A 17,206-nucleotide genomic window follows, 5' to 3' on the forward strand; every position below is an offset into this window, starting at 1 on the left:
ATATTTTAAGTTGATTTGAGGGTATATCTTGGTGAGTAATAAAGAATTACATTTCAGATTCAATTAAAAGAACTTCACAAAACACTTCTACAACTGACATTTTTATACATATTTGGGCATTCTACTTCCTTTTTTTCCCCCTCTATTTTCTTTTTAGTTTTATGATACAATTCCATGGGCTCTGGGATTTCTTTTGTTCCCAGGCACTGCAATATTCTATGCCTTATGACCAGCAGTGATCTAGCACGCTACACCACAACGCAAGCACCAAAGATTAGCCTTTTTGACTCATTACTAGTAAAAATGTACTCATATACATTAGGTGTCTGATCATATATTTTTTTTAAAGATTTATTCATTTTATTACAGCCAGATATACACAGAGGAGGAGAGACAGAGAGGAAGATCTTCTGTCCAATGTTTCACTCCCCAAGTGAGCCGCAACAGGCCGGTGCGCACCAATCCAATGCCGGGAACCTGGAACCTCTTCCAGGTCTCCCACGCAGGTGCAGTGTCCCAATGCATTGGGCTGTCCTCGACTGCTTTCCCAGGCCACAAGCAGGGAGCTGGATGGGAAGTGGAGCTGCCAGGATTATAACCGGCGCCCATATGGGATCCCGGGGCTTTCAAGGCGAGGACTTTAGCCACTAGGCCACGCCGCCGGGCCCGATCATATTTTTTAAATATCTTCCACCCGATGATTAAATCTCCAAGTGACTGCAATGGCTGGTATGCACTGATACAAATCCAGGAGCCAGGAAATTCTTCCAGATCTCCCATACGAGTGCAGGGTCCCAAGGCTTGGGGCTGTACTTGACTGCCTTGACAGGCCACAAGTAGGGAGCTAGATGGGAAGTGGGGCTGCTGGGGTTAGTACTGATGCATATGGAATTCCGGCGTGTTCAATGTGAAGACTTTAGCCTCTAGGCAAGCAAGCTGGGCCCTGATTGTAGGTTTTTTTATTATTATTATTACTTCATTTTATAACCTATTCTTCAAAGACAAGCACATTAATGTTCCCTTTCCCCAAAAACTCTAGACCCGAAACAATCACTGTAATTCATGTAACTGATGTGTGACCATGCCTTATGCTTACATTTATATTCAAATGCAAAATACCCTATAGAGGAAAATCACATTTAATGCAGATTGCAGTTTGACCTAGTAAAATGCACCTGAAATTTTTAAAATGATTTATTTCCTCCATTTACAGTGCTAAAAATCACCTAAGAACTCAACACAAAATTTACAAATTAAATTCATTGTTTTTCAGTTGTGACCATCACCACCATCAGTTTTTTTTCTGCAAAGCATTTCTTTTTTTCTCCATTTTTTGAGTTATATTTTTGACAATCATTACATAGTTAATTAGGGTAAAATGGTTCAAGGGCTACAGGAAAGTGGGTAAGACTGTTATTTCCACATTGTTTCCTTCATGTCTCTGAGGTAAAGGGGGATTTTAAGGGAGAACCCCCACCCAGTCTCCCACCCATCCCAGGTCCCTTATGTGTAGCATGCTCCGAGGTGTTGCCAAGTGTTTTTGATAGTTGAACAGTTATGAATTGCAGCTAATCTCACCACTCCAAGCACAAAGAAATTGCTGGAGAACCCACTGGTTTACATGGTCTTTCATAGAGTCTCCATTTCATCAGTTTTTCACTGCCAATATATAGTTGAGGCACCACCATCAATTTTTAGCTATTTATACCTTGTAAAAACTATTAGAGTTGATCACAGTGGTAAAGTTTCTGATTGGGAGCAATACAACCCGGAGTGCCTGGTTTGAATGCAAGCACCATGCCTGATTCCATTCTACCTGCCTGCACAAATCCACCCTGGGACATCACTGAAATATGAAGTTCAAGCAGACATTTCAGTTATGTTGAATACTTAGATTTAACACATAGCTTTCAGCTAGTAACAAATATTTATTTATTTGAAATGTAAGCAGAGCTTACATCTGGTGGTTCATGCTACACACACTTACAAGCGCCAAGCTGAGTCAAGCCAAAATTAGAAAGGAGGAACTCTTTTTTGTTACAGATTATTATTATTTGGAAAGTCAGGTATACAGATGAGTCAAGCCAAAGCTAGAAATGAGGAATTACATCCATGCCCCCATAGGGATAGCTAGAAACCCAGTTTGGTGGGATATTTTTGCTATCTATCCAGGAAGTTGCTAATTAGAAGTAGCCAAATTGGGCCCAGCGGCGTGGCCTAGCAGCTGAGGTCATCACCTTGAAAGCCCCGGAATCCCATATGGGCGCCGGTTGTAATCCCAGCTGCTCCACTTCCCATCCAGCTCCCTGCTTGTGGCCTGGCAAGGCAGTCGAGGAGGGCCTGAGACTTTGGGACCCTGTGCCAGCGTGGGAGACCTGGAAGAGGTTCCTGGCTTGCGGTATCGGATCGGCCCACAATGGTCGTTGTGGCTCACTTGGGGAGTGAAACATCGGATGGAAGATCTTCCTCTCTGTCCATCCTCCTCTGTATATCCAGCTTTCCAATAATAATAATAAATCTTAAAAAAAAAAAAAAGAAGAAGTAGCCAAATCCTGTGCTAGCAATCTTGAAGGATACCATGGGTACACATATCACTTAATAAACTTGCTGTGATGCCATACATGCCTCATTAGCTCCCAGTTTTAACTTAATCTAATATGGTACAACAATTTGGGTAGGAAACCAGCTTCTGACAGAAATCTCTCCATGCTCTCTGTCCTGGCCTCTAAAACAAAAACACACAACAAGATGGCACCAGCATCCTGTGGCTAAGCATCCACCATCTGTGCTGTCATCCCATATGGATGTTGCTTCATCTTGGGCCGTTCTGCTTACAATCCAGCTCCCTGCTATTGGCTAGGAAAGCAGTCAGGATGGTCCAAGTCTTTGAGCACCTGTGCTTGTGTGGAAAGCTAGCATAAACTCCAAGCTCTTAACTAGCACCAGCCACCTTCAGCCAGTGAGGACAGTTAGGGAGGGAACCACCAGATGGTAGATGCCTCTCTGTCTCTGCTTCTTTCTGCTTCTTTTTCTGTAATGCTGCTTTTCAAATAAAAATACATTTTAAAAGAATGTTTATTTCAAAGAAAAGAAAAGAAAAAAAGAAAAGAAAACCAGTCCTCTCTGGGCTTCTCCCTAATACATTTAATGCTTCCAGTCCAAAGTCACTGCAAATGTGCTGCTTCTCTAGAGATTCACCCACAGCGGACACTGCATATGGTGAAGATGGGATCTAGGTGTCCTCACGCTCAATCAAGAGCCTCATCACCCTGGCAGGCCCTGGGCCCATGCCTCTCAGCACCACTAAGTCTGAGCATGGTTCTAGCAACAGGCAACTGAGCACAGAAAAAGCAGAGATGTCATCTGCTGGCAGTCAGCAGGAGGTGGAGGGCTGGTTTCTCAGTTGCAGTTGGCTGGAGTGCAGATCAGGGAGGAGCCAGTTCTAGGGTCAAATAACACTAAGTCTCCCTGCTTTGATCAAATCTTGAATTTTCTTCAAATATGTTTTTTACAGAAGGGAACTACCAGAAACTACGGTAACTGAGAATATTTCAAAATGCCTTAGGTTCCTTTAGAAAAGGATGCACATGGACACAGGAAACACCACGTGAGGGTACAGGAAGATGGAGGCTGTGAGTTGGCCAGGGAGTGACCTCAGCAGAAACCAAATCTAATACCACCTGTTCTTAAGCTTTCAATCATTAGAAACACAAGAAATGAATGACTGTGATTCAAGACAGACATTCTATAGTGTACTTTTATGGCAACCACAGTACACTCTTATTTTCCACTATACTTCTTATTGCCAATGAGAAAGAACCCACCATCAGAGCAATATAGAAACCAAAGGTTATGACTTTAGCTACCTAACACTTAAAATAACAACAGCAACAACAAAGTCAAATAAGCAACTTAATTAATGAGCTCAAAGTCCCAGAAAAAATTAAAAAAACAACAAAACAAAACAACCTAGGAGTAGTTACAAGAAATTCAAAATAATGATTGGTGAAGAAATGAAATGAATTAACTATATTAAGTACTACTGAAGACAATGGAAACACTGAATTTTTTAAAGACAAATTAATAATCCTTCAGCTAGATTAAGAAAAATTAAGGCCCTGCATGGTAGACTAGGGGCTAAAGTCCTCACCTTGCAAGTGCCAAGATACCACATGGGCACCGGTTCTAATCCTGGCAGCCCCGCTTCTCATCCAGCTCCCTGCTGTGGCCTGGGAAAACAGTCCAGGACGGCCCAAAACCTTACAACCATGGACCTGTGTGGGAGACCCAGAAGAAGCTCCTGGCTCCTGGTTATGGATCAGCGCTGCTCATGCTGCTGTGGCCACTTGGGGAGAGAATCAATGGATGGGGAACATTCTTCTCTGTCTTTCTGCCTCTTTGTATATCTTATTTGCAATAAAAATAAAATCTAGGTCCCTGTGCAGTGGTCTAGTGGCTAAAGACCTCGCCTTGAAGGTGCCAGGATCACATTTAGGCACAGGTTCTAATCCCGGAAGCCCCACTTCCCATCCAGCTCCCTGCTTGTGGCCTAAGAAAGCAGTTTAGGATGGCCCAAAACCTTAGGATCCTGGACCGGTGTGAGAGTCCCAGAAGTGCTCCAGGCTCATGGTTTCAGATTGACACAGCTCAAGCCGTTGCGGTCATCTGAGGAGTAAATGAGCAGAAAGAAGTTATTTCTCTCTGTCTCTCCTGAAGGATTATTATATATATATATATATATATATATATATATATAACTTTACAATAAAAGTAAATCTTTAACATAAAAAAATCTTAAAAAAGAAAGATAAAAGTTAGATTTATGTATATAAAAGTAGAAAAGGAACACATTAAAACTGCTTTCACAAAAGTATAGTGATCAGAGTTATTTGGACCAGGTGGGTTCTGCCACTGGTTGTGATTTGACCATCCCATGTGGCTGTCACTCCAAGTCCTGGTTGCTTCATTTCTGATCCAGGTCCCTGCTAATGCATGTTGGAATTCAGAGGATGTCCCATGGGCTTGAGTCCCTGTGCAGATGTGGGGGAACTGGAAGAATTCACTGACTCCTGGTTTCAACCTGGTCCTGCTTTAGCCATTGCAGTCACTTGGAGAGGGATAAAGCCAGTTGAGGTCTTGCATTCTAACTCTCTCTCTTTCTCTATAACTCTGCCTTTCCTATTGACAAAATTGATCTTTACTGGAAAGAAAAAAAAGAAATACAATGGATCACCAGAGATTACCAACAGTAATTATAACCAAATAAGTTGTTCATCATTTCTGGATACTTAGTATTAGCCTACCAAAGTGAATCAGAAAGACACTAAAACCTGACAAAACTAACAGTAAGTAACAATGAATCAGAAATAAAATGCCTTCAAATCAAAGGTCAACAGCAGGTGTTTCCATTACTAAATTATACCAAAGTAACACCACATTTTCTAGAATTATTGTAAACCACTGAAAGGGAAAAAAACAGTTCCAAATTTATCCTGGGCCTAACAATATTTAGATTTCAAAACTAGACTGAATCAACAGTGGGTGACTTAACTTACATCTGACTGTGTTTCAAATTGAGAAACACAATGTAATTGCTCAGTCAAAATGCAATCTCCATTGTAGCGTGATTAGACTTCGGTGTATTTATTTCTTAATGCTCCTTATAAAATAACTTCATACCCTGGAAGTCTAGTTTAAAAAATCATAAACCGAGATAATCAAGATGGCGGAATTCTTTGAGGACATGTTTAAACGGACGGAAGATCATTTAATCAGGATGAAGCAGAGAGGACATATTTCAGGAAATAGGAAAGGACAGAACAACAGCAGAGGGGTACCTGGAGACTGACAGACACAGGACAGCAGCGGACAAAACGTTGTGGTGTTGCAGTGACTGATACTCTAGCAGCATGGCGATCTGAACTCCACCAGCAGCCGGAACTCCACCAGCAACCAGGTGGGGAGGGACTTTCATTGGGAGCTCGGGAGGTGAACCCAGACAAAGACCTGTCCGTCCTGCTGGTCCGATTGATTTGAGCAGGAGCAGAGACAGGGCAGCAGATCTCAGATGGGCAGTGCGAGAACAGAATGGATGCATCTCTATTTCCAGATAAAGATGGACTTACAACAAAACTGTTTAGTATATCTTGACAATAGGATTCTGGACTCTCTGCAATTGTCCATGCCTGCAATGATGGACATATGACTGAGTATGAAGAACTAAATGCTAGTAAGAGGAACTAGGCAGGGGGGGAAGGGGTTTGGGGAAGGCATAAGGGAATATGCAGCTGCATCATAAAATGAGAGCAATATTAATAAAATGTAAACCAAAAAAAACTTTAAAAAAATCATAAACCAGTAAAATTTCCTCACATATTACACATAAAGTGAATTCAACAGCACCAATCAATGCATACATGATAATCAAAGCACATCTAGCCTGAGGATGTAGAAAATAGGGCCACAAATGCAAATCAACACACCAAATGCTTCACACAAGCAGGATGAAGGAAACATTATTAAAAACATCTTTCTGAAAACATTCAGTAAAATGCTACATTTATTTTACAATAATGTACATAGATAAGTTGAGCAAACCTACAAATATTCAAATATACATCAACTGAGGTATATTGGTATATTTCTTCCAAGATCCGCAATCAAATAAGAATGTCAACTTTTCACTGTTGTTTAATATTTTCCCAAAGAAAGTAAATAACAGAAGGAAATAAAATGAACAGAAATTGGAATCAAGAGACTCAGCTTTATTTGCTTTTGAATACTTTTTCCCTGATTTTGTTGATAATGAAACCTAATGGACACCAAGACTGTATTCAGCCACTAAAAATAAAATATTGTTATTCGCTGTAAAAGAAATGAAGCTGGATAGGATAAAATCAGGAAAATGTACAAATAGATCTAGCATGTTATATATATATAAAAGCCAAAAACTCACAGCTGCACTTTGAGTGGTGATTATTACAGACTGAGAAGAGTGAGGCCTGGGGAAAGGAAGGAGGTAGAACAGGGAGCAAAGAAAGTGAGACAGAAGGAACAAGATCCAGTGACCCATCCCAGTGTGTGGCGACTACAGTTCACAATATGGTAAGCTTATGCAGGGAACTAGACGGAGCACCCTGTTTTCTGTAAAAGCAAAGATACATGGAAAGCCTGGGCACCTGGTTTACTCAGCTTAGCCTGTATATGTACACAAACACTGCACTGTACCTTGCAATAGTATTGAAGTACTTCGTGATCAAAATTATGTAGAAGTTTTAGAAATCAGATTCATCCGGGCACAGCGATGTGGCCTAGTGGCTAAAGTCCTCGCCTTGAACGCCCCGGGATTCCATATGGGCACCAGTTCTAATCCCGGCAGCTCCACTTCCCATCCAGCTCCCTGCTTGTGGCCTGGGAAAGCAGTCGAGGACAGCCCAAGGCTCTGGGACCCAGCACCCATGTGGGAGACCCGGAAGCGGTTCCTGGTTCCCAGCTTCGGATCAGCACACCGGCCCATTGTGGCTCACTTGGGGAGTGAATCATCAGATGGAGGATCTTCCTTCCTCTGTCTTTCCTCCTCTCTGTATATCTGAATTTGTAATAAAATAAATAAATCTTTCAAAAAAAAGAAGAAATCAGAATCATCTCTTCACAGTAACAATATCTAAAATATTTAAACTGTCTGGATCTACACAGTATAAAACACATTTAGTGCTTTTTAAATTCTTTATTCTATTTTTGTTTTGTGCAGTATTTATTCATTTTCACTGGAAATTCAGATTTACAGAGAGGAGACAAGAGAGAAAGACTTCCCATCCACTGGTTCACTGCCCACGTGGCCACAACACCCAGAGTTGAGCTGACCTGAAGCCAGGAGCCAGGAGCTTCTTCTGGGTCTCTCATGCACATGCAGGGTCTCAAGACTTCGGGCTGTCCTCTACTCTTTCCCAGGTCACAAGCAGAGAGCTGGATAGTAATTGGAGCAGCCGGGACAAGAACTTGTGCCCTGACACATGCAAGATTAGGACTGTAGCAACTAGGCTATCATGCTAGGTTCTTTTCTTTTCCCAGGATTTTATATAATCTTAATTAAAATTTTTTATCTTTCATTATTATCATTTTATGATAAATTTCCATAGTCCCTGGGATTTTCCTTACTCCCACCTTTTTGATTATTTAAAAACAATTCATTTATTTGCTTAAATGTGAAAATTACACAGCAAGAGCCAAAGACAGACAGACTGAGATCTTCCCTCCACTTGTTTATTCCCCATGTGGCCACAAGAGGCAGCAAGGTCTAGGACAAAATCAGCAGCCTCAACTCCATTCTGATGCTCCACAGGGGTGCAGGTGTCCAAAGAACTGGGTCATTTTATTCTATCTTCCAAAGCACACTAGCAGGGAACCACATCAGAAAGTCAACATCATACTACAAATGATGTCTCTCACATGCTTTTCAACAAATAATAGAAAAATTAATCAAAAAGTACAACGTGATTTTGAATGTTGGGTCACTGAAAGTGTTTGACACCAAATGACGGTACAAACATTCACTTTCTCCATTCTGATGCCTTTTAACATATAAATCTTTATTCAAAAGGATACTACTAAAAATGAACATGATTGTTGCTCTTGATATTAAGTAAAAAGAATGACAAAAATTACACACAGCATAGGAGAAAACAGTTGAGACTAGTCCTGAACTTCTCAAGAAATTGGGAGTATACCTGAAATTCTACAGAAATGAGACAGTGTTATTTACAATTGGGTTTAGATTATTTATAAATATACTTTACCGACTCTATGGAAACACCCCAAAATTCAGGAGATACATCCTTGATATCTTCATAGAGGACAGAATATGCACCATCTAAAATATTCAGTTAGAATGAGGAGATGTGGACATCTAATAGAGTGGATGAGAAACTGGTTAAGAGACGCTCACCCTACACTGGACTTCCTGTGTTTGTGTTATGGCTCCACAACAAATTCCATCTTGTTGCTAGCACACTCTCAGGATGCAAGCAAGAAATTTCTCAAGTATGTGAGACTTTGCACCTGCTAAAATGGACACAGATTTAGTTTCTGGTTCCTGTTTTTGCCTCAACTTTGTCACAATCTTGCAGGAATTTAAGGAGTTAACCAGCAGATGGTAGATCACTCTCCATAAATTTTATAAATGAAATATACTAATAAGATTTTTTAAAATCATAAGACAAAAAGAAATAATTTAAAAACAAGAATTGGCATGGATGTTTGGTGCACTGTTTCACACACAATTTTCAGGATCACATACTTCTTCCCTGTGATTCTAAATAGAGCAGCACATTCTTTAAAGGAAATTCTCATAGAACAGCAAGGGAAGGTGCACACCGACTGGCAGTAATCAGGACAAGCTAATGCTTCAGTATCAGTGCCCAGCCAGTGGGAACTGCCACTTAGCAATGTGATCAGAGATCTCAGTTAACGCTACATGAAGAAAATAAAGTCAATCCAAATCCTAGAGAAACTCAAAATAAGTGTACATGGAGGAAATGTTAGACTGTAATCCTTCTACTCTACAAATACTTCATACACTTTAGTTTATGCACAGTCTGTAACAGAATATTGTGCTATATGCAAAACATTTGCAATGAATTAGCATATGAGAAATAAAAACCAAGACAAGTACTGTCATCATATCAAAAACAAAAGCAAAGGCCAGCATTGGGGTATAACGTATAAAGCTGCCAACTGCAACACCAGCATCCCATATGGAATCAGATGCTCCACTTCCAGCCCAGCTCTCTGTTCATCTCCTGGGAAAAGCAGTGGAAGATCATCCAGTGCCTGGGCCCTGATCACCCACATGCAAGACCTGGAGGAAGCTGCAGGCTCCTGGACTCAGCTTGGTGCAGCACTAGCTATTTTAAACACCTGCATAGTGAACCAGTGGGAAGATGATCACAGCCTCCTATTTTTCTTTGAAGATTTATTAATTTTTATCACAAAGTCACATATATGTACATAGAGACAGAAGAGAAAAGACAGAAATATAGTCTGTCCACTAATTTACTCCACAAGTGACTGCAATGGCTGTGCAGTCATTGTTCGGCTGTGCCAACCTGAAGCCAGGAGCTCTTCCGGGTCTCCCATGGGGATGCAGGGTCCCAAGGCTTTGGGCCATCCTCAACTGCTTTCTCAGGCCACAGGCAGGGAGCTGGATGGGAAGCGGGGCCACAGGGATTAGAATCTGCACCCATAAGGGATCACGCAGCGCTCTATGCAAGGACATCAGCTGCTAGGCCACCTTGCCGGGCCCTGTCTCTTACCTGAATTCTCATTTCAACATATACAAATAAAACGTACACTGGCCGCCCGGCCAGAGAGTTTTTGACTTTTGGTTCATTGACCTGCTTCCTGGGAGGCTCCCTCCTGAACCCATAGTGCTTGGGGCATGAAGCACTGTGCTTGCTAGTAACCTGATCTCTGAACACCTCAAAGTCTCTTTGGGATCCCTTCAATCAAAATGGAGGAAACAGAATGCTGACAATGAGGGAATCCCAAATGAACTTGAGGCTTGCAGCTAATGGTCCACAGAACAACCACGGGCAGGTGTGTGATTCACGGCTAGGAACAGGCCCAATCTGGGAGGTAAGGGGACACCACAACTGGGATGAGGCTCCCACCAAGGAGTGTATGTGCTCTAATGGGGGCCGCGTTCTATCTAGGAAACAGTTGTAGTCACCCTAGGCACTAGTGTGGGCTGGGATTGGATGCACCAGGCCGGTTCAGATCCCAACACCATCTGGTGTTATGGAGAACCAGGGTAGATGTGGGACTGACTAGGCTGGGTCTCACTCCTCTTCTGAGCCATGTGTGAGCTGTATGTGGGTATGGACGAGCCATGGCTGGGCTGAAACATCCAACATCAAGAACCAGAATGGGGTGAAAGCCAGCCAGGAAAAACCACTGTTCCTGCTAGGACAGGAGGTGAACTGAGTAGGGTTGGCTCAAGAACCCCCTGGCAAGCGCAAAATCTGGCAGTGGGAGGGGTTCTGATGGAGGAGCCTGGGCAACTCCTCTGGCAGGACACAGTCCCTGCAGGTAAGCGCAAGAAGCATGATAGGAAACAGCCCAGAATAGGCCATGGAAAGTTTCCCACTGGCACACATTCAGCATGGGTCAGGAGCAGACCAGGCTGAATCAGTTCATGTCATCCACTGGCAAATCCGATCGCCAGAACAGAGTGTGGGATGGGCCGGGTTTGGTTGCGACACAACCAGTACACATTATGGAATGCCAGGGCGTGGCTGCCTGTACTGGATGTGAATGCAGCACCCATCCAGCACACGTGAGATCCAGGAAGGAAGGGGCAGAGCTGGTGGGGGGATTAAGGGGCTGGTCCCCTCACCAGTCAGCTACTCCCACTGGAGAGTTTTGGCTGGGATAGAGACAGACCCAACTAAGCAAGGCTATAACACCTGTGCGCTGCATGTGGACTAGATCAGGGCTGCAGCATCAGCTGGCAGAAGCTGGCACTGGGGACTAATTCTGTCAAGTCAAATCACAGAACCACCTAAAGAGTGCATAAACCGGGACAGAGAGACCTGGGAGGGAAAAGTAGGTTCCCCCTTCTTGGGTCACTATTCCCATGGGAGGGCATGAAAACTAGGACGGGGGGCTGGGATGGCTAGATAGAGAGGCACTCAACAACATCTGTGAGGGCTGGATGGTTGAGTTGGTTAGATAGAACTAAGCTTTAATACCCATTGACAAGTACCAGAGCCAAATGGGATGGGGGACAGACTGGTCTTCTGCTACACATACTGGCAAACCAGGGTAGGGGGCGGGCTTGGTGGGGGTTATTGTGGGTCGCCCCTACTAGGCTGCAGCTCCCACTGGTTGATGTAAGGGCCGAACCAGACTGGACTGCAACACCCATTGGTTCCAGTGCAACTCGGGACTGAAAACAGAACCAACCCAGCAATTGCAACCACCAGCTGATCGGGGTGATGGGCTGTGCCGGGCCCTGTGCTTGCTAGAACATACAAGAAACTAGTCTGGGAATACCTCAAAGTATCTTTGGAGATCTCCCCATTCGAACTGCTGGACTCAGAACTCTAACCAAGAAAAGACAGAAGACAGAACAGGACAATCATTCATCTCAGCTATATGTTGGCAGCGAAAAATGGGGCAAACGGAGACTTTATGATGGACCATATCAATTGGTGGACGACCTCATCGAGCGAAACTGGCAGCGATTCATAACTGCAGAACTATTAACACCACTCGAGCACATATCTCAGAGCATGCCCCACATCCGGGACTTAGGGTGGGCGGGAAACCGGGTGGGGCTTCTCCCTCAATATCCCCCTTTACCTCAGATACGTGATGGAAACAATATGGACATAATAGCATTACCCACTTTCCTATCCCCCTAAACCTTTTTTTTCCTTCTTTTTCCTTTAACTGTAATTAACTATGTAAAGATTGTCAACAACAATACAATAAAAAGAAAAAAAATTAAAAAAAAAAAACAAATAAAACGTACAACATTTTTTTAAAATAAACAAAGACATATTTTGAAGATTTATTTACCATACCATAACACTTAAAAAAACTTCAGTTTACAAAATCACAAACATCAGTTGTCAGACAGTACTAGGATTTAGTCACCTCTGAGGATGGAAGATCAGAGAGACCGAGACATGAATTGACAAAGGCATTTTCTCGATAAGTATGCAGCTGATATTGTTTACAGTCTCACTGAAAAGTTGCAGAAATAAAGTTGTCAAGAATTTACTTTTCTTTCTGTGAGACCATTGCATAAACTCAGGTTCCATGCAAGAGAGCAAAGATGTAACATCCCAATCAGGGCACATCTTTCCTGCCTAAGTGAGCAAACTGGAAATCCAAGCACCAGAACATGACAGAGAATGAGCTCTGGGAAGCAGCCTGCTTACACTTCACAGGCAGACCCACACTCAGCAGTTTCTCCACACACCCAGGCATTGGGGATCACTGAGGACACAGTGTCCAGGGGGCTCACTGCACTAACTGAGGGAATCCTAAGCAGCCAGAAATGTGGCAGTGTGGGCCCAGGAACTCCTCACAGCCTGCAGTGTCTCCTCCAGCATCTTGTCTCTGATGCAACACATTTAACTACAGCTTAAGGTTGTGTTCACTGAGACTGGTTTTATAACATCGTTTGTGCTATTTCTGCTTAATAACAGTTTACTACCAACAACTAATCACAACACAATTCAATTATTTCATCATCTGCAATTAGCAGAGGCCTCAGGGTCAAGGCTCAATCTCTATATACAGGTGCAGGTTAATGTTAGTGGATAGCAGGTATCAGCTCTTTCTGGTCTTTTGTCCCCTTTAAGAAGTTACATAGAGGACCCAGAGCAGTATCCTAGCTGCTAAAATCCACTCCTTGCAGCGGTCAGGATATCATGTAGATGCCAGTACTAAGACTGGTGACCCGGCTTCCCATTCAACTCCCTGCCTGTGGCCTGAGAAAGCAGCTCACAACAGCCCAAAGCGCTGGGACCCTGCACCCACATGGGAGACTAAGAACCAGATTCTGGGTTCTTGGCTTGGATCAGCGCAGCTCAGGCCTTTGCAGTCACTTGGGGATTGAATCAGTGAACAGAAGGTCTTCCTCTCTGTCTTTCCTCATCTCTGCATATCTGCTTTCCAGTAAAAATAAAATTAAACTTAAAAGACCCTTGTCCCAGATATTGAACACAAATAATATTAACTTTTTATTAAACCAGTCAAATATATTCACATTTTTTTTACCCTTTCTGCCACCAGAATAGGACCACTGCAAATATTCACTGAAATAACTTATGAAACCAGTCACAAATACACTCACAAATTGTTAAGTGTTCTAGGCCACCAACACTTCACCTTCACAAAGATTCTTTCTAGGTACAAATTATCCTCTGACTAAAGCAACTTGTGGATGCAAAATGAAACTGCTGTGTATCCCAAGCTCACTACCCTAGGATTTACCTGGGCCTTTGCCAAGGTTTTACTCCCTAGGTAGCCAAGGCTGAGAGAACCCAGAGTACATCAATCATTTCTCTAGATGACATTAATATGTCACAAAGGAATGGAGTTCTGAATTAGCAAAGCTCCGAGGGGCTTAGCTATATTAAATAGAAATGGAAAACAACAGATGCCCTCAAGTTTAAGGGCATCAGCTGCCACTCTGAATGGAAACTCCAAATCTACTGCTCTCCTCCAGGGGGAATGAGTTAACCAGAGGATAAGTTAGTCATGCTTTTTGTTATAGAGTAGTTTGAAACTCAGACACACAAAAAGAGTTAGTGAGGACCATGTAAAAGTTTCAATAGAGGATCACAAGTTGAAGATAAATACGTCAGGTTTTGCACACTGCTACCCAAGCCTCTGTCTGCTGCCTCCCAGCCTGGGCAGTAGCTGCACATTGCATTTGCACAGAACTGAAACCCAGGCATTCTGAGGGAGACACAGGAGTCCCAATGTCATCTGAACCACTGTCACACACACCCACACAGGGCAGTGAGGACTTCCTGTGCTGTGTCAGGTGGGCATTCACTGCTTTTCTCCCATGGCTACTGTTCACAGCAAACAGTGCTTCTAAACAACTAATGATTACTTCATGAGATAGAAAAAAAAGACAACTTACTGAATTGTATCTTGGAGGAAATAGTGCATAGTGTTGTGAATTTTCAGGGCAGAGAGCAGCACTTGGCATTGAGGCAAGAGTTCTGGACATTCAGAGATTTGCTCCCTGCCTAATGCTCTTTGCTGAGCCTGACTTATTCCCTCTACAACTCATGGGCACATTTAATCCCAATCATGAGACTTAAGGGAATGGGTGACAACATACCAGAAGCCATCAGGATAAATCAGTAGTGCTGCCTTCACAGCTCCTTCATCTTCTTCTCGAGAAGCCCCTTTGCCTGAGTCCCCGTGCACTCCCTTGGCTTGTCTACAAGGTCGCTGTGCCACCCCAGGCCTCTGCCAAGCACAACGCCAGCACCACCTGCTGCCCCTCTACCTTGCAGCAAAATTCGGAGGGAAAACAAGGCTGTTCATTCTAACTGCTGGAGTCTGTGCTGCTCTGGTGTCAGCAACAAGAAAACTGCCTTAGGAGGAGCTTAGGAGGACCCTTAGGAGGAGCTTCACTGAGGACTCAGCTGCGGGCTGGAGATGCTGTTGTTCAACTCAAGATCTTTAAACAATAAAAAGGAAATCCTGCCCAACATGAAGGTCGAACTGTCCCGGGCACTTCCCCCTCCTCACTGCACAATGGGTTCAACTGGGAGGCCTAGTGTTCAAGGTCAGTGCTGCAGAGTGAGGACCCCAAGGGCCCCCTCCTGGCCCCCGCCCGCCCTCCCCGGGGCCTCAGGAGATGCTCTCACACACTCACCCTTCCCAGCTTCTGACGATGACGAGTCGGGGGTCCTGCAGAGGCTCCTGCGGGGAGGGAGCTCACAGGGCAGCACTGGCTCAGCCACCTGCGCCTCTCCACCAGCACAACCAGCAATGCGACTATGGCGGCGCCCCACAACAACCTCCCGCCTGCTGCCACAGGGCTTCCTTGGCGCGCGTGATTGGACCGTCCCCAAAGACCATGAGCACGTCAGAAAATGTGCAGCCAATCAGAAGCACAAGGAGTAAAGGGGCAGTAAGGTAGGATTCCAGAAGAAGGGGGAGTAGGGGCGGAGCTTCACCTCATGCTGGAAGGGGCCTCCTCTCTTGCAGCTTGAGCCTTCCAACAGCAGGGGCCGCTGTCGCCTCTCACATCAGTCCACCTCCTGGCCCCTCCTTCCCTCTCTGCTTCAGGATCCTGTTCAAGTCTAGAATCCCAAAAATGTGTGACAATAGTCTCAAATTACAAATCACAGAGTATTCAATAGATTCCGGGACGTCTTTGTAGTGGCTTTTTGACGTTAGGTAATAGGACCTTTAATATACAGAACTGAAAATTCAGTATAAATTAACCTTTTAATCTCACTTCTCGGATGATCATTTCTTTTTCCATATATTTTTAAATTTTAATATTGCTCCACATTGTTTCTTAGAGGTACATAGTAACTTGATTGTATATCTTGATCTCGTACCTGGAAATCTTGCTTGATTCTCTCATCAGTTTATGTTTGGTTTGCATAAAAGGCCCATTAGTATATATTGATAATTCTGCCACTATGCTACAATATATTAATCAATAAATTATTGTAGTAATATATTTTGATAATCCTTCCACTATGCTACCATTTCCTATATGTGTTTAAATTCACAGATAGGAAGTTGTGATTATATATTCACAACAATCTTTAAGAGACCAAGTGAAAATGCTTGTCAAAATTTCATCCAAAGAAAGACTCTCAAGTGTTATATGTGGTAAACATTGTGTTTGTGTTTCCTGTTTATGAAATACATGTATTTCAGTGACTTGGTTTCCACAATTTGTGGCTTTTGGTTTCTGCTTTAAAATATCTTACTCGTAAATATTTCAGAAAATTCTGTTCTAATCTAATGAAAGCTTACATGTTTTATGAAGGATGATGTTGTTCATATTCCTGAAATTGATTATTTACATGGTGTTTCCTTTTTAATGACTTGTACTGATTTTTTATAAGATTAATTTATTTTTCTGTAGCACCCAACAATAAGAATGAGAATGAGTGAGGGCTGGTCAGGAAAGGCCACTGTTCCTGCTAGGACAGGAGGTAGACTAAGTAGGGCTGGGCCATGGACCCACTGGTGTGCATGAGATCTGCCAGGGAGGGGTTCTGATGCAGGAGCTTGGGGAACACGTCTGTAGGAACACAGTCCCTACAGGTAAGCACAAAAACTAAGACAGGAAGCAACCCAGACCAGGCCAGGTTAGGATACCCACTGGCATGCATTTGGCTTGGGTCAAGGGTTGAGCCAGGCTGTCAGATCTGAGAACCAGAATCGTGTGTGGGACATGCTGGTTAGGGCTGCAATATCAGCTAGTTCACATTAAGGCTGGTAGTAGGGAACTGGTTGGGCTGGCCTGGTCTGTATTCCCCGCAGCATGAGCTGGAACTAGGGATCAGTCAGGCCTGGTCAGACTAAAACATCCACTGACTAATGCCAAGGTAAGGTGGGCCATGCCAGTCTGGACCACAGTGCTCAACCAGCACATGTGAGCCCCAGGGGGGTCAGGAGAGGGGTGAGCCCTGTAGGAGGACTGAGA

General features: G+C 43.5%; 1 protein-coding gene across 1 annotated transcript in view; it reads right to left on the reverse strand.

The window, feature by feature from the left end:
• The window catches only part of LOC131481333 (zinc finger protein 331-like), a 233,183-nt gene that overhangs the window by 21,782 nt on the left and 194,195 nt on the right, over positions 1 to 17,206 (reverse strand). The gene's annotated exons all lie outside the window — the stretch shown is intronic.

This window comes from Ochotona princeps, chromosome 10 (genome assembly GCF_030435755.1).
Source record: "Ochotona princeps isolate mOchPri1 chromosome 10, mOchPri1.hap1, whole genome shotgun sequence".
NCBI lineage: Eukaryota > Metazoa > Chordata > Mammalia > Lagomorpha > Ochotonidae > Ochotona > Ochotona princeps.